The sequence below is a fragment of the Callithrix jacchus genome, chromosome 10 (genome assembly GCF_049354715.1).
Source record: "Callithrix jacchus isolate 240 chromosome 10, calJac240_pri, whole genome shotgun sequence".
NCBI classification, from domain to species: Eukaryota; Metazoa; Chordata; class Mammalia; order Primates; family Cebidae; genus Callithrix; species Callithrix jacchus.
In genome coordinates, this window is record NC_133511.1 from 96,168,081 (window position 1) to 96,186,642 (window position 18,562).

At 39.4% G+C, this 18,562-nt stretch overlaps 1 long non-coding RNA gene across 7 annotated transcripts in view; it reads left to right on the forward strand.

Annotated features, from left to right (window-relative positions):
• Positions 1–18,562, forward strand: part of LOC108593833 (uncharacterized) — a 172,784-nt gene that overhangs the window by 90,552 nt on the left and 63,670 nt on the right. For 6 of the 7 annotated variants that reach the window (XR_004730891.3, XR_013523366.1, XR_004730890.3 and 3 more), the window contains one exon: positions 831–999. The exons of the other annotated variant lie outside the window; for it this stretch is intronic. This is a non-coding gene — a long non-coding RNA (uncharacterized LOC108593833). The remainder of the gene's footprint in view (positions 1–830; positions 1,000–18,562) is intronic. 7 annotated transcript variants of the gene reach the window in all.

Genomic DNA, 18,562 nt, shown 5'->3' on the forward strand with positions numbered 1-18,562 from the left:
CTTCCAACTCAATGAGGCTCAGGTTGGAATCTTTGGAAACATAGTATCCAAGTGTTGCCATACCTGGACCAAAGGCATTGGTGCCAGTTCTCACCAGGTGAAAAATACCCACAAATCTCAAGAAGAAAATGATGTCAGTTCTTCCAACTCTTCCAAGAATAAACCAGGCCCTTGAGCTGTATTTACTCTGTGAAACATGTACTTGTCTTAAGGGATTACCCGGAAAAGCTTAATTTCATTTCCACTCAGGAAGAATGTTTTCATTGTGAAAATTCAACAAGCAGTAAAGAAATTGTGATAGTGTGTGTGTTTGCAGAGGTCAAGGAGAAAGTTTTGGCTTCATCTTTCCCAAATTGTTTTGCCATATCCAAATTTCTAGAAGCAAATATTTTTGTAGCACCAAAGTTCTAAGAGTTATTAACACCAGGAACTTTAATTTACAAAGGCCAAATCTCAAGGAACTCAAAAGAGCTCACCTTCCCCCACAGTAGTTCAAAGACAAGACTAATGAGAGGAGTTCTAATCCGTTCAAAGCTCTAGTAGCCAGCCTCCAATATGGTGCCACATGATCCCTATTTTCTGGTATTTCATCACTTTGAGTAGTCCCTTCCCCCGTGAATCAGGATTGATCTGTGTGACAAAAAACAATTTAGTCTCCTCCACACTAAGTTAGGATTTTCAGAAGTTATGTTATCAGAGGGATCGCAATTTCTACCTTGTTCTCTTAGATTACTCAGTCTAGGTAGATCCAGTCACCATGCTGCAAGTCAATGATGAACACTGTGGAGAGACCCATGTAGAAAGCAACTGAAGACTGTTATCGTCCACAGGCAGCATCAGATTACCAGCCACGGGAGTGTGCCATCTTGTAAGCAGATCCTCCGACCCCAGTCAAGCCTTCAGATGACTGCAGCCCAGGCTTACTTCTGACTCAGGCTCATGTGAGACTCCAAGAGCTGCCCAGACAAGTTGCTGCCAAATTCCTGGCCCACAGAAACTGTGAGCATTAATTAATGTTTACTGTTAAGCCCCTAAGTTTTGGGGTAATTGGCTCCACAGCAATCAGTAATACACAAAGCATGAAGGTATTCATTTGTTGTTGACTAAACATTTTTTTCAGTATCTGCTCTGTACCAGGAGCCTGACTGATCCTACCATGAACTCTGACAGAGGGAGCATAAGAGGAAAGAAACAGGGCTTGGGGTGACAACAGGTTACTTATTACCTTTTCTTGCAATCTGACTGGTCCTTAGGTTCACGATGGGCAGAGACTTGAGCTTTATTTTCACCAACAACTGAATTTCCTCCTTGGGTATCTGTATTAGCTACAAGTGACAGATACCCTGTTTTGGTTTTTTAAAAGGGGGTTTATCAGCTTATGTAAGTAGACAGTACAGATACTGTTTAAGTGATTTACATGTCTTACTTCTTGTAATTCCCAAACAACTTCATAAGGGAAGTACTCACATGAGCCCCACTTCATAGAATGGGAAAACTGGGGCACAGAAAAGTAAAATACTGGTTGAATTTAGTGCTCAAATGACATCTTTCATAACCTCTTTCTCCAGCTCTTGGCTCTGTTTTTTCTTATTGGTTTCAGATTCAGACAGGTTTTCCCTAAGTGGTGGCAGGTAACACCCCAGCAGCTCGAACTTACCGGCTTAGTACTCACCAGAGAGAAAGTACATTTCCTTCCCAGTAGTTTCTGAAAATGTCCCAGGACTGGCATTATTGGCTCTGATTATCCCAGTTTGCTCCCTGGTCTCCTGTGTCCTAAGTTGTGGCCACACTTATGTCACTCACCCAAGAGTGAGGTGATGGAGTAACTTTACCTGAACTTCACATATTCAGAGCAGGGGAGGGGTAGCTTTCCTGAAGGAAAATCCAGATCTCATTGCCATGGTAAAGGGAGGTGAATGCTGTTGGCAGGCAAAAATAATTGATGTTCACCAGAGCACCCTTCTCACTTTGTTGACTGGAGTATAGGGTGCATAGTGGGAGAGGGTAGGAAAGAAAACTAGTAAAGTCAGTTTGGATCAGATAAAGCCATGTGTTTATTCCTTCATTCCCCAAATGTTTATAAATAAGCTTTTGCCAAACTTTAGGAGTAAATACAGCAGTGGACTGGAGTTGGGTTGTATTTACTGTGAGAGCCAATCATTAACATTTCAGAAATTTTGCAGGCTAGTACCAAACATAGCTGTTTCCTGTACTTTGAGAGGCCGAGGTTGGTAGATTGCTTGAGCTTAGGAATTCCAGACCAGCCTAGACAGCATAAGAAAATCAGGGATGGATTTATTTTTCTATTGATGAAAGAAAGTGATGGAAAAAGTTAATGATGCAAATGTATCCATACATTACATTGTAAATAGCACAAAATATTGAACAAATATTCCTCTGGTATTTGTAAATGTCTGATTCAGCAAAGATGACTCACATCTTTGATGGCAAGTGAAGTTTCAGGGTTTCCTCTTTATCTTACATGCTAAAAGAAAATACCAACTAACACTTACATTGGAACTACACATGTTCATCAATTGCAACTATAGATTGGCAACAAACACAGGATTTGAGCAAGAATTAACAAAAGCATTCTGTAAGAATCAGTTGACTAAAGGAAGTTTACAAGAGTATTGTATGTTTTTATTATTTGTAAAGAGTGTGCTACACATCTGTTATACTAATAAACTTTATAATTAAATAATGTATGCATATGCATGCATAAATTCCTTGCCCTTCCTCCTCCTCCAACACACAGATTATTCAGCATTTACCAGGGTGTTACTTTATAAAAGAGTGAATATGCAGTATTATATCAATCTAATAATTTTTAGACTATTTTGTAGTCAATGGGAGCCATTGGGGTTTTTTGAGCAGAGGCATGGCACAATTAGATTAACATTTTAGAAACTTTTAGCAGTGATATGGAGGATAGATTGAAGATAAAGTGGTTAGGGAGGTCTCTTAGAAAGTCCATTCAAATTCAAATGCAATTAATGATATCCCTCAGCTAAGTGCCAGACATTATGCTAAGAAATTTCATAGGCTATTTCTTTTACTCCTTATAGCAACTCTATTGAGGTAGATATCATCACAACAAAGGCAATGAGGCTAACCAGAAAGATACAGATTTAAGAAGGAAATAGACTGACTAAGCATTATAGACTTATTTGACTGTCTGGCAACCAGTCTCTCTAGCGTCTTTTGAAAAGTCACCCCTCCCATTGTACCTATCTGCCCTCGCCACCCAAGGAATAAACACATCAACCAGACTGAGCCAAACAGCCTCCCTTCCCTTGTTTGAAAATTAAGGAATGAGGAAATGGGTGGCAGGCATGTATTCCAGAGAAAGTACTTAGCATAGCTGGCTAAATTGTTAGTTCTGCCTGCACCCGGAACAGCATTGGTTTCCGTACTATTTCTAAACCTAGTTTCTAGCCTCCAATAAATTCTCTTTTTACTGAAGTTTCCCAGAATTGGCTTCTACTGTTTGCAACCAAAAAAACTCCCACCACTACTATGCCTAATTAGAAGAGAAGGTGCAGGACTGGGTGATGTTTACAGCTTAATGTTTCAGAAAGAAGATAGTAAATAGTCCCAATTTTGTAATGCCATGGACACAAGTGACTACAATTTGTTCTATAGGTCTCTTTTGCTCTGAAGAACAATCTCTATTTTAACATTTGTATACGGTGGGTTTCCTGAGCTCACATAAAAGGGAACCTCAGCTCCTTTATTTCTATCAGTTTCCCCACCAGCTGCACTGAGGTGCATATTAATGATGGCTTGGCAGACTCTGGTCTGTGAGGCTCAGAAGCATGAAAGACACACCTATGAGTGTGTGATCTGTGCTATCAAAGGCCATAGGAACATCAGTGGGAAGGAAAATTGACACAGCGACAGAATCCGCCCCTTATCAAACAGAAGGTCTTGACAAGTCCTCATTAGAGAGGTCTCTGTGTTTCGGACTGATTGAAATGTCTCAGTCTGCAAGGATCCCAAAGCAAAGGTCAAAGTGGCCTTGCAATTGGGCCTTCCAGCTTCTCGTTCTGTGGAAGGGATGAAGAGAGGCCTTAAAATCAGTCAGGACCAGACCCTGGGCTAGCAGGAGTGCTTAATCAGCTGCCCTAGGTCTCAGACAAGAAAATTCTGACTGTTGCCAAGGAGGTATTAATGACGGATGCCATAAAAGGCAGTGACCTCATAGCTCTCAACTTCTCTGTCAAACCCCTAGCTGGCAACAGATCAAGGAGGCAGGTTGCCACACTGATCACATCTGGCTGCGTGTATAAGAAAGATCAAAGTGGCAGGCCTGTAAGTCCAAAAGAGGCCCAGTTGCCAGTTTCCATCTCACCAGCCCACTGCCTGGCACCTGGGGGATGCTCCATACGAGTTTGTGGGTAAGAGGCGAGCAGTGGAAGAAAGAAAGGATCTGCTGCTGCTCTGAGCCTGGGGGAAAATGTCTTTCTCATCATTAACTCCTGGGGCTTTGGTCCAGATGGGAAGAATCACCTCCTGTTCCACTCCTGCCTCCTCACTCCCCAAATCCTAAGCAAGATTCAGATTCTTAAGAAGGCAGATGGAGGCCTGGGACTCTTTTGACAACACTTCTTTTTATTCATCCTGGGGACCGCTCGGAAGATAAGCATAGGAAAGCTCCAGCCTGGAACCCCTGCCATAGCTAGTCCAGCTTTGCCTGTAACAGAAGCTCCTTCAGGCTTTAGTCTTTTCATTTGTTGAAAGAAAGCATGAGCCAAATTATTCTAAGGGGTCCTGTCCAACAATAATCTTCCATGTGTTGGGCTAACAGAATCGTGTCTGTCACTGCAGAGTGTATCTTTACTTAAAACACAGATTCCCCAAATAGGGTTGCAGGCCTTCTCCTGTTGACAACGGTCTTTCATGCTGTTACCATTATAACCTTCCGCTGACATTATCAAAGTCCAGAAAGCAAAAGCTTGATGCCAGAGATAACAAGGCAAAAGAACCCACCCCACAAGGCCCGAGTCACGGTCATGCACTGACAGCCACCCCAGCCACCGAGGCCAGGAATACAGCCTCTCAGTTAAGCCATTTCCTGGAGCGAAAACCAGCATTTTTCCACAGAGCCAACCATTCAAAGCTGCCCTTTCTGCCCTTTCAAATTTAATTTGTTTCAAATCTTGTAGGAGCCACAGAATTATTTCAGGATTGGAGTCAAGTGAAAACAGGTGTGCCACTCTTTCATCCATACCCTCTCCTCTTCAAAGGGGCCTGATTAGCCACCAGATTAATCGAGCTGGCCAATGGGGAGAGGAGTCCTGCAGCTTGCCTGAGCACCAGTCACTGAGATGCTGACCCAGAGTCTGGGGGTCCCAGTATAGGACCCCTGACCTGGCTGACCTTCTCGTGCCCTATCCAAGTGCCCATGCAGTGACAGGACTTGGCTATGGCCTCATCTGCCCTTTGCCAATATCTTTCTCTGCCCTTGTACAGGCCATTCTGGCCTTGAAAGCCAAGGCATGGTGGTCCTGCCTTCCAAGATAAACCAGAGTTCTGTTCTTGGCTATCCCAGCATTTACTTTGGCAGTTCCATTTAGGCTGACCTTCCTGATGTGTCAATATTTAGGGGGCTATGCATGGAAAACATTTGCAAAGTTTAAAATGAAATAGAAAAGTCTTATTCAAAGACAAAAAATGAAGTTCAACAAAAAGTCAAACCAAAGGGAAAAATTATTTTCACTGTGCATTCCTCGGAAGGGGAGCTGTTAACACTCAGGGCCACTGTAAAGGGAGATTTTTGCCCCAGATCCTGCTGGAGAGGGCGGCAGGGCCCACACCTGGGATGGCTTTTCTCTTCTCTCTGTACAAACCCGTTTGGTTTCTTCATTTCTTCTCATGGCTAAGTACCATCTTGATGCTACCAACTCCCAAGCTTAAATCTCTAACCCTTGCCTCTCACTTGATTTCAGGCTTATATATTAAGTATTGATTAGATATCTCTTCTCAGCATCTGAAATGGTCAAAACCATTCCATCCTAAATATTGCTTTCCCTCAGTCTTCTCTGTGGCAGCACTGTCCTTTCATTTGTTCAGGCCCAAAACTCTGGAGTCAGTCATCCTTGCCTCCTGTCTTTTCACACCCCACATCCAATGTCAGGACATCTCATCTGTTCTACCTGCAGAACATGTCTCAAGTCCAACCACTTCTCACCATTTGCATCACTACCACCTTGCTACAAGTCACCACAGTTTTTTGCCTAAAATAATGTAGTAGGCTCCTAGCTAGTCATCCTGCTCCCACTCCACCCCATCTACCCTGACCCTGGTTGCAGAGAGAAATGACAATGATTCTTTTAAGACACAGTTAGGTTGTATCACCATCTACTCAACACCTACCAGTGGCTTTCTATCTCATTCACACTAAAAGCCGAAGTCATCACAAGGGCTTAAAAGATCCTCCAATATCAGTTCTCTGTTCCACTTCCCACCAGTTAACCCCTGAACTCATCATCTGTCCTCTTCCCCTCACTCACTCTGTTCCCGCTGCACTGGTCTTCCTGATGGTCCTCAAGTTCAGCAACCATGCTCCCACCTCAGGACTTTGCTCCTGCTGTTCCCTGTGCATAGAATGCTCTTTCTCTTCCTCTTCCTCAGGTATCTTGGTCTGGTTTGCTTCTTCAACTGTTTTAGCTCATTGCCAAGATTTGCCTTTACAGAGGAGCCATCTCCAACCCCTCTACATAAAATAGTAATGGTCGCATCTCCCACTGCATCATAGCCCTCACTATGTTGCTCATCCTGCTTTATATTTTTATGTGACAATTGTCTCCACCAGACTTAGTGTTGACACATGTATTTGTTTAGTTTCTGTATCCCCCAACTACAGAATAATTCCAGTAGGATGAAACTTCACTTGTTGGTTGCTGTATCCCCAGAACCTAGACTGATGCCTCATACCTGGTAGACATGAATATGTAATTTTAAATATAATTCATACTCAGCAGCCTTCAAGACTTCTGGCACTCTCAACTTTTCTTTGCATGATCACTCCAGGTTTAAAGGTGGAGCATGAGTCTGGGTCCTGACCAATTGTAACACTTCGCCCCCCTCCATCACATACACACACACATGCAAAGGGAAGATAATGTAACCCAATGGATCCAATGAGACACAATGAAACTTCCTCTGACTTCTTGGAAACCAATATTACTCCTTTCCATTTAATTTTAACATAGAAGGGACTGGATCTGCTGTAGCCAGATCTGTGAGAATAGTTCAGGCAGCCTTGGAGATGAATTGATGGGGAGCAGTCACCAATCTTAAGGACAAAATGATTCCCTTGACCATGACCTACTCATTTCACATAGAGAGACTTGACCTTCAGAGAGAAAATGCAGGAAAAATAAATGAAGAAACACTTGTCCTTGCCCTTGTCCTCTGCTGAGCCTTCCTACTTCCACCATTTAGAATTGTGATGACACTTCAAGGTAGAGCAGGAACGGAAAATAGGTTGTGTGCCATATCCAACTCTAATTGACAAGTGGTCATTTACTGGAGCTTAATACTGAGAAAGATTTAGAAACTGTGAATAACTCAGTGGGGGAATGCAACATGATTGACTAGTAATGCTGTTGTAAGAACAAGACAGGGGAGTGATGTATTAATTTTTCTGTGCTTGAATAAAGCATAAAATTGAGCTAATTTCAGGGACATTATATGAAATATATATGTATAATAAGGGGACAGAGAAAAAAAAGATGTGATTAGATTAGGAGGAAACCCAGGGATGGCTTCTGGCAGGTGAACCATGAGTGGAAGCCAGGAAATACAGATAGTCCCCAACTGTTTCATCTACAGCAGAGGGGCCATGTCACAGAGAGGTTTGAGATAAGGCTGAAGATGTTCCACCAGGGACAGAATGATTGATGAGGGCCTTGAATGCTAGACCCAAAAAGGTCGATTGGATGCAGGCAACAATAGGGAGTTTCTGTAGGGTTTGGAGCAGGTGAGGGTTGTAATAAGATAGATATTTGAGGCAGATTATCCTGTCAGATGGATCCAGGATGAATTGAAGCCAGGGGAATTGGTGGTGGGGAGGCTGGTTAGCATCCTGCAGCAGTGAGTCAATGAAATGCACTCTGGAAAATGTCTTAAGCAGACCTGTCATGAGTACAACCACAGACTCCTTAGCTGTGTCCAGACCTATTCTGTGGACATGCTCAGAGAGGCCTCAGAACCTCCATAGCAGAGTTTTCAGAGCAAGAGATCTGAGATGTTTTGGAAGTGTCTTTCCATCCACTTCACTTGACAGTGGCCAGGGCAAGGAGAGAGGCCATTCTGAAGCAGCTGTGGAAGCTTCTCTGTGGAAAGAATTGTGTGCCTTTTGTTGTTGTGGCACCAAAGTTCAGCTCACTAGGGTCTCCTGAAGTTTCCACTAAATCATACATAGGAAGGGATGATCTGTTCATGACTAAACTCATATAAATGTATGCTATATACTTAGATCAGTCATGGTACAGACAAGGGATACAAATGCAAATGTTAGCAGCTTCCAGGTTGGTAAAATAACAAAGCAAAGCAAAGTGGAGACTGGTGTACCAGGAGGCCACATTCTGAAAAAGCAGCAGCCTCTGAGCTCTAACTGGTGGTTTTATCCACTAATGTAGGCTGAATACTTCAGTTTTTAGATGAGAAGTCTTATGTCTAGTGTTTCATGTTAAATTGCCTCATTCTTAAATGTTCATAGCTGTTTTAATTTTCTTTTAACTGCTGATTTCTCTGTTCAGATCTCTCAACTCAGAAGCTACAGATATGGGTTTAGTCCCTATTACTGGGTGTAGCACTTGATTCAAGGGAGGCAGATGATAAGCTTTGAAACTAGCTAGGATGAAATCCTTGGCTAGTCCACTTTTTCTTTCAGTAATGGCCAAAGGACTCAGCACTGCCCAGCTTCCATTCCCTTAGCTATCAAATGGAGAAAATAACAAAGTAATTAAGCATTTGCCAAGTGCCAGGCACTGTATTAATGCTTTTGTGCATTCTTACAATGACACTATGAGGTAGTTGCTACTATAATTTCTCCATTTTTTCAGATGAGAAAACTGAGACGCAGGGAGTTTTAAGTACTCCTTCAAAGTATTGCAATAACAATAGATGTGAAGCAGTTGTGGTGGTCGAAAAGCACATTCTAAGCATTAGTTATTCTTGTCATTGAGTATGACGCAGAGAAAAGGTGGTTTTAAAAATCACAACTGTTGGCAGCTGTTTCTGCCCTGGAGGAGTGGAAACTTCTTTCTTGACATGGCTCTGGATTTCAAAAAATGCCTGGAAAGTTCACTTAGAATCTAATTCTGAGGCTTCTAAAGGATTGGCCCAAATGATGCGTCTGGGCAAAGAGTGACATTTAACTGTCCTTCAAAACAGTAGGAGCATTTGGAGGGTCTGGGAGCCTGAACAGAGGGAATGAGGAGGCCGAGAAGGAGGGAGGATAAAGGGGTAAGGAAGACACTGAAGGGGAACAGTTCAAGAACCCTGGTGAGAGCCTGGAGGAACTGGAGGAGGAGATGGTCACTGAGTGACCATGTGCTTTATAGGACTGGAGGAGACATCGCAATTATTGCCAAATCAGGCTACATATACTCACCTCTATTGCTGCTGAGCCTTGAGTAAAATCCTTCTACTTACAAAGGCTGCTTCAGAAAAGCAGAGATAAAAGGATTGTGTACCTTTGGGTAGAGGTGAGACAGGGAGATATTTAATATTTACGAAGCTTTTTTGCTGTGCCAGTCCTCTTCCACTCATTTAATATCAAAAACAACCTACGAGCTGTTCTATTAGCTCATTTTTACAGATGAGAAAACTGAGGCAGTTACTCAGTTACAACTGACTCCGGATTCTGTGCTCTTAACTTTTATGTTATTCTGAAAGAAAGACAGAGCTGCCTGAGAGGAGATCCCTGCGAAAGCAAGGATTCAAAGGAAAGAGGTGGTAAGAGCAAAAGTGACTAATAAGACTGTATGCCCCAGAGAATGTCTAGGGATATTGAGAGGCTCAGGGAGGAGGTTACTTGCTGCTGGTTTTTCCACTAACCTGCTAAGTGGGGACTTGAACCATTTCACTTAAACATCAAAACAAGGTGATCCCGCTTCAACTGATCTTTGGATGACACTTTATTTTCAAGATTTGAATAGAATCTCCAAGTGACTAAAGCCTATCATTCTAAGTCACTTCAGACATTAACCTTATCCTTGACCTGTGCCGATGAGTGATTTGTATACCCAGGTAGTATGTCCCACTTGTGTTAGCTGCTTCCCTGAGTGTGGGAGAAGGTGATAACACCTCAGAAGCCTCCTAGGCATCAGAGTAAACTTAACTGACGATTTTCTGAGTGAGGAGGGGAAGAGATCATTTTGTTATGTAGAGGACTATCAATCACTTTCAAAGATACAATGAATACCTAGATCTAAAAAGAGAAAACGGTTGAGCAAATTCATTAGGGAGGCTTTGATTTTATCTGATTATGGGCAGAAAAGAGACAAAACTATTGTGTGTTTTGAACTCTGTTAATTTGTATAACACATGCTCTACTTATGTTTTGAAAGAGATATAGATCCACATGGTGGATACTCTTTTTTCCTTATTGATTTGCTAAGCACAAGCATTGAAATTACTTTTAACTCACAACAATGGAAAAATCTTTTAATGAAAATACTATCCACCAAAGGTTAAAAAGTTAAGGTCCTGCCTGTTACAGAGGAAAATGAGACAGGCATGATCAAAATGCAATGCATTTTGCCCTTAGAGAGATCAGGCAGTACCCACATCTGTTTTGTCCCCAGTTTCTCTCTCTCTCTCTCTCTCTCTCTCTGTCTCTCTCTCTCTCTCTCTTTTTCCTAGTAATCCACTAAAGAAGTGTCAATAACTTATATTTTATTGATGATTCATTATCAAGTTTGGCAGTGTAGAAACAGTCTCCTTCTTTCTCTAATGCTGTTTTTGTTTCCCAGAATAGAAGCTGAAGGGAGAAAAGGCACATGAATTATAACTTATTTGAAATGCCCCCATCCAGTACATCAAGGGTTACTTTCCAAATCCTGTTTTCTCTTATCAGTAGTGCATTGCTCTTTGCACTTACACACTTTGCATCTGTATTTTCTGTCTTGGAAATTAGACATGTGAGGCAACTACAAGTGGTTACTGAGCTGAGGGATTGGCATATGTAGTAAGCATTTACAAAAGGAATCAGATCATGCGACCTCAAAAAGGTGAGCTTCTTTTAGGTGGGATTTTGTGAGGCTGATTGTGGTGAGCTAAAGTAGAGCCAAAAGGGAGGAAAGAGACTCAGAGTGAGAAAAAGGCACTTATGGAAGCTCAAAATTAAACAAAGAAGTCTTTTTGAGTATTAAGAAATAAAAACAATGGATCTGGAGCCATGGAATGGTGCCCAGGGTCCCCAAAAGCTCATTTGCTTTTAAGATTGTTTGGGCTTTAATTAGTGAAGCCTTGTCCAGAAGGATTAAAAATCTTGAACTTTGAAAAAGAACAAGTTGCAAGTCCAAATGGGAAGAAGGCTGAGTGGATACAGATGGCAGTATAGAACTCACAGCTTGTTTAGTCAAGGATTAGAACTCTAAGCTCTGAGGTGGGGCTGGTAGTTTTATTTACAAGAGAAGTTCAGACCACTTTATTCTGCTTTAGGCATGAGATAAAACCTATCATGAAGAAACTTACAGAAATGATGCCCCCCTGTTTGTAGTTTTAAGCTTTCTATATTTATCAAGCATCAATAGCTCACATTTTCCCCCACTCTCAATGCTCCAAAGCATATTGAATTATTTACAGTCCCTCCAAAGCCCAAACTATTTTGTGTGTCTAAATCCTCCACATAAAATTCTTTTTTCTGCCTCTATCTGTAAACCCCCATGTTTCCTTTAGAATTGTATCCACCCATACCCTCTTCTCTGAAGACCTGTCTGAAACTTGCAACCAGTGGATCATGGTCCCTTTTTAGTCATCTACTTAAATCCACCTGTGCAGTTGCTCTTATCACTTTGTGTTGCATTTATTTGGTAACACATAGAATACATGCAAAGGAATGCATATGGAATATATGTACATTTTAAATAATGATAATTTAAAAACACCTGTGTACCAACCAAGCAGCTTAAGAGAATATTGCCGATAACTTAATATTCCTGCATGACTCACCTATCCTTCTGCCTATTTACTCTGAAGAGGAAACTACATGAAGAAATTGTATGTTTATTCTAACTTCGTTTTTATCACATATATTTCTGTTCCTAAACAACATAGTGTTCAGAGTTGCCTATTTGGAACCTAATAATGTGATTTTAGGATTCATCTATATTGATGATTGAATCATGCATTCTTAATGGGGGTGATATTGCAAAAGGGTAAAATTTGGTTCTTGGAATGCAGAAAACTCCTAGTCTTAATATGTACAGGAAAGTTATATATATAATCTAAAAATACATGATCAAAAAAATTTGTCTATGGCATTAAAATTTCATTGAGTTGTTCAGAAAAAAAAAAATACCTAAAAAGACTTCATAGAGGTATGATGTAAAAAAAAAGATTGGGAAACACAAGTGTGGGTCATATATTTTTATTGCTGTGTAATACCTCATCAGATAACTAAACTATAGTTCCTCTATCTATTTAAATGATTATGTATATATGGGTTGTTTCAAAATATTTTTATTATTAAAATGGTATTGTGCTCGTAAACTTGATAGTCTAGATGAAATGAACCAATTGCCTGAAAACACAATCTGCCAAAACAAACACAAAAATAGAGAAGTAATCTGAATAGGTCTACGTTTCTCAAAGAAATGAAATCAAATATTAATAACTTTCCAAAACAGAAAGCACCAGTCCCAGATGAGTTCACTGGTAAATTCTACCAAATATTTAAAGAAGAAATTATACCAATTCTCTAAAATCTATTTCAGAAGATAAAAACAGAGGGAATACTCCCTAATACTCTATGAGGTCAACATGACCCCAATACCAAAACGAGACCAAGATATTACAAGGAAAGAAAACCATAGGCCAATATCACTCATAAACATAGATACGAAATTCTTCACAAAATATTGGCAAATCAACTACAACAATGTCTAAAAAGATTTATACATCACCACCATGTAGAATTCATCCCAAGTATGTGAGGCTAGTTCAATGTTCAAAATTCCATTAATGTAATACATCACATCAATTGGCTAAAGAAGAAAATCACATGGTTTTATCAATGGGGACAGAAAATTATTTGACAAAACCCAGCATCCACTCATAATAAAAACTGTTAACAAATCAACAAACTAGAAGTAGGTGGGAACTGCCTACATTTGATAAAGACAAACTACAAAAATCTACAGCTAACATCATAGTTAATGGTGAAAAGCTTAGAACTTTTCTGCTACAATCAGAAACAAATCAAGGATATTCCTTCTCACCACTGCTTTTCACCATTATACTAGAAAGTGCAGAAAATGCAATAAGACAAGAAAGTGAAATTAAAAGTATACAGATTTGGAAAGAAGAAATAAGACCACCTTTGTTCACAGATGACATGATAGCCAATGTAAAAAATCTGAAAGAACTGATTCTGTAAAATTATAGAACTAAGTGATTATATCATTTTCTAGAATTGTAAAATTCAAAAATGAATTAATATGAAATTAATATATAAAGGTCGACTGCTTTCCTATATAGGAATGAACAAGATAATTTGAAATTAAATCATATGACCATTTACATTAGCAGCCCCCCCGCCAAATGAAATACTTAAGTAAGATCTAACAAAATATGGACAAGATCTTTATGAGGAAAACTACAAAACTCTGATGACAGAAATACAAAATAAATGGAAAGATAGTCTGTGTTCATGGATAGGAAGACTCAATAGTGTCAAGATTCAATTCGTCCAAAGTTGATCTGTAGATCTTATTTATATAACTCAACAAGTTATTTTGTGGATATCAACAAACTAATTATCTAAAGCTTATAGAGAGGCAAAGGGCCCAGAATAGTCAACTCAATATTGAAGAAGAACAAAGTTAGAGAACTGACATTACCTGCCTTCAAGACTTGACATAAAGCTACAGTAATCAAGAGAGGGTGATATTAGCAAAAGAATAAACAGATAGATCAGTAGAACAGAATAGAGAACCCAGAAATAGACCTACATAATACAGTCAACTGATTTTTGACAAGGAGCAAAGATAATACAATGAAGCAATGATAGCCTTTTCAACAAATGGTGCTATAACAACTGGATTTCCACATGCAGAAAAAAAAAGAATACAGACATAGACTTTACACTGTTTACAAAAATCAACTCAAAATAGATCATAGATCTAAATGTAAAACTAAAAACCATAAAACTTCTAGAAGATAGAAGAGAAAATCTAGATGACCTTGGATATGGCAATAAGTTTTTAGATATAAGACCAAAGTCATGATCCATGGAAAAAAATAAATAAGCTGTGCTTTATTAAAATTAAAAGCTTCCACTCTGCAAAAGAAAATGCCACCATTAATTAAATGAGAGGCTAGAATAAAATATTTGCAAAAAGGTACATCTGTTAAAGAACTGTTATCTAAAAATCTATGAAGACTCCTTAAACTCAAAAAATAAGATAATGAACAACTTGATTTTATAAATGGGCAAAAGACCCAAACAGATACCTCACCAAAGAAGATACACAGATAATCAAGAAGCATATGAAAAGATGTTCAACATCATATGATATTAGAGAATTAAAACGACAATGAGATTCTACTACACACCTCTTAGAATGGCCAAAATCTAGAATATTGACAACATCAAAGGATGGCTTGGATGTGGAGCAACAGGAACTCGCGTTTATTGCTGGTGGGAATACAAAATGGTACAGGCATGTGGAAGAGGATTTTGCCATTTCTTACAAAACTAAGATACTCTTATCATCTGATCCAACAGTCATGATCCTTGGTATTTACCCAAATGAGTTAACAACTTATGTTAACAGAAAAACTAGCACTAGGGTGTTTATAGTGGCTTTATTCATAATTGTGAAAACTAGAAAGCAACCAAGATGTTCTTCAGTAAACGAATTGACAAACTGTGGCTCATCCAGACAACGGAATATTACTCAGAACCATCAAAAGGCATTAAAAGGCATAGAAGAAGCTTATATGCATGTGTAAGTCAAAGATGCCAATCTGAAAAGGCTACATATGGTGGAATTTTAACTATATGTCATTCTGGAAAAGGCAAAAGTATGGTGACCCTAAAGAGATCAGTGATTGATATGTGTTTGAGGGTAGGATGGATCAATAGGTAGAGCACAGAGGATTTTTCAGGCAGTGAAGCTACTCTGTATGATATTAAAATGGTAGATACACACCATTACACATTTCTCAAAACCCAGGGAACATACAACATCAAGAGTGAACCCTAATGTACCATGGACTTTGGGTGATGATACATCAGTGTAGGTTTATTGATGATAACGTATGTACCCCTGGAGTGCAGGATGTTAACAGCGGAAAAGCTGTACCTGTGTGGGAACAGAGACTATATGAAAACTCTGTACCTTCTGCTCAGTTTTGCTCTGAACATAAAACTGCTCTAAAAATAAAGTATATTTTAAAAAATGATGCATGGGCATTCTTGTACACAGCTACTGGTGCATATGTGCATCATTTAATTTAGAGAATGCCTAGAAAATGAATTGATTGGTTGTATGGTGCACGCATATCCAAATTTACTAGGTTATTCACAAAAGTTGTTTCAATTTGCATTCCCACCAACAGTGCATAAATCCTCATTACTCCACCTCCTCACCAACATTTGGGATTGTCATATGTTAAAATTTGTCACTCTTGTGGATGTCAACAGCAAAGAAAACATATTTGGGATTTAGTCTATTATTAATAAAGTAGAACATCTTCTCATATGTTTAAGCCAGTGCAAGTTTCTTTCTCTGTATTTATTTATTTATTTTGTCATTTTTGGTTGCCTCATTTTATTAATGGGTAGGAATTATTTATGTTCTGAATATCGTTCCTTTGCTGCTGATATAAGTTATAAATGCCATTTCCAGTATATGTTCCTTTTTTTCATTCTATTATGCTTTTTGGTGAACAAAATTTCTTACTTTTAATGCAGCCAAATTTATCAATTTTTTAGTTTATTTTTTATTAATTTCTGCTTCTATTTTTGACATGTTCTGTCCTCTACTTTTGTTGGGCTTAGTCTGTTATTGCTATTCAAAATTCTTAATTTTTAGCCTTCCTTCTTTTTTTATATAGAAACTTAAAAGGCATTAAATTTTCCTAAAGTACTACTTTACTTTTTCCATTATTTTTCAGATATAAGTATTTTTAAATTTCTATTGTGATTTCTTCTTTTACTCATGCGTTTCTTTCCCCTCCCAAATGTATGAGATTATTTTAACTGCCTCTTTGTCATTGATTTCTAACATTTGTGTTATTGTTAGGAATGCGGGTTGCATGATACCCTTTGAAATTTGCTAAGCCCTCTTTTATTGCATAAAATGTAATCTGGATTCCATGTGTGCTTGGACAGGATATGTATCCTTTTGTTATTGGTGCGATGGTCTATGTATGTCTGCTAGATTGAGTTTCTTAATTGTGTTTTAGAAATCTATATTCTTGGCTGGGCGCGGTGGCTCACGCCTGTAATCCCAGCACTTTGGGAGGCTGAGGCGGGTGGATCACAAGGTCAAGAGATTGAGACCATCCTGGTCAACATGGTGAAACCCCATCTCTACTAAAAATACAAAAAATAAGCTGGGCACGGTGGCGCATGCCTGTAATCCCAGCTACTCAGGAGGCTGAGGCAGGAGAATTGCCTGAACCCAGGAGGCAGAGGTTGTGGTGAGCCGAGATCGTGCCATTGCACTCCAGCCTGGGTAACAAGAGCGAAACTCCGTCTCAAAAAAAAAAAAAGAAAGAAATCTATATTCTTATCTTAGCATGAGTTATTACTGAGAGGAGAGAAATGTGCTAAATATCTCCCATTTTAGTGGTGATTTATTTGTTTTCTCTATAGTTTTGTTAGTATTTGCTGCATAAAACTTGTTAGATTATTAGGTACATAGTATCAGAATTATGTTATATTTTCTTATGTTACATAACGATGTTATGTTATATGTTTATCTCATGGATGTTTTTTGCCTGAAAGTCCATGCTGTCTAATGTTAACATAATTATACCATCTTTACTTTTGCCGATATTTGCCTGGAGCATCAGTTAGGGTCCAGTTAAAAAAACAGAAACCCCCTTAAATATCCAAACATAAGGAATTTAATTCAGGGAATGGGACACACACATGACAGACTTCTGAGAAACCCAACAGGGATGGTGAAGTGATGTAAAGATTAGCAACAGCAAGAAGTTGCTACCATGAAGAGTGTGGGGAAACAAAGGGGAGAGAAAGTGACAGCAAAACGCAGGAGTGACGGTCACCCACATTAGCTAGAACCACAGAAGGACTGTAACAACACAGGAAAGACCCTCGGAACTGGAGACTGCCAGAGAGAAAGGAAATCCCTGGGCACAGTCTTCAGCTGACAGTTCAAACTTAGCCTCCCACTGACCGAACTCAGAAACCAGTTGACCTGGGGAAGGCAGCTACTGGGCATCAGCATCACCAAGATTTGCTCAGTAGGAGCCCCAGTCACAATGGCTTCTGGGCCTTTTGACATGCCCTAGTATTCTTTGAGCACTTCCATACTTCATGGCACAAAAAAGATATTTCAGGCTTGAAACATCTTGTTTTTTCCTTGCAGCTCTGCAAAAGATCCTTTGTCATCCAGCTCAGCTGGTCTCATGCAGGTCCGCCATCCTGAGCAGAGACTCCGTCATCACTTGGACTCTGTGACGTCTTGCTCTTCCAAAGTCTGAGGGGGAAATGGAGCCCAAGACCTTTTCTTTTCTTTTTTATTTTCCTTCTTTTTTCTTTTCCTTTGCCTTTTCTTCTCTCCTCTCCTTTTCTTTTCTATTTTTGAGATAGTCTCACTCTGTCACCCAGACTGGAGTGCAGTGGGGTGATCTTGGCTCACTGTAACCTCCAGGACCTTTTCAAACTTTCAGTATCCTAAGGTTTCAGGTCTGGATCTGTGAACTGCATATAGATGGGAGTCTGTTTTTATGTCCAGTCTAATCATCCTTATCTTTTCACTGGATAATTTGATTCTTTTTCAGTGATTTTGATCCCTAACATATTTAGATTAAATTCTACCAACATCTTTAGCACTTCTCTTTGTCTCTTTTCATTTGTTTCTTGTTTTGTTTTGTTCTTTTCTTGCCTTCTTTTGTGTTGTTTTAGTTTTTTCTTCTTATTCCATTTTTTTTCCTGCTAGCTTTGATATCACACACTCGCTCTCCATCCTTTTAGGGATTAACCTAGAATTTTCAAGATGCACTTTAGTTGTATTTTAGTTGCATGTTGAAAATTCGAGGTTAATCCCTAAAAGGATGGAGACCGAGTGTGTGACATCAATTTAGTTTAATAAGCTTTAAAAATAAAGCTCTACCTTTTCTACTTAAT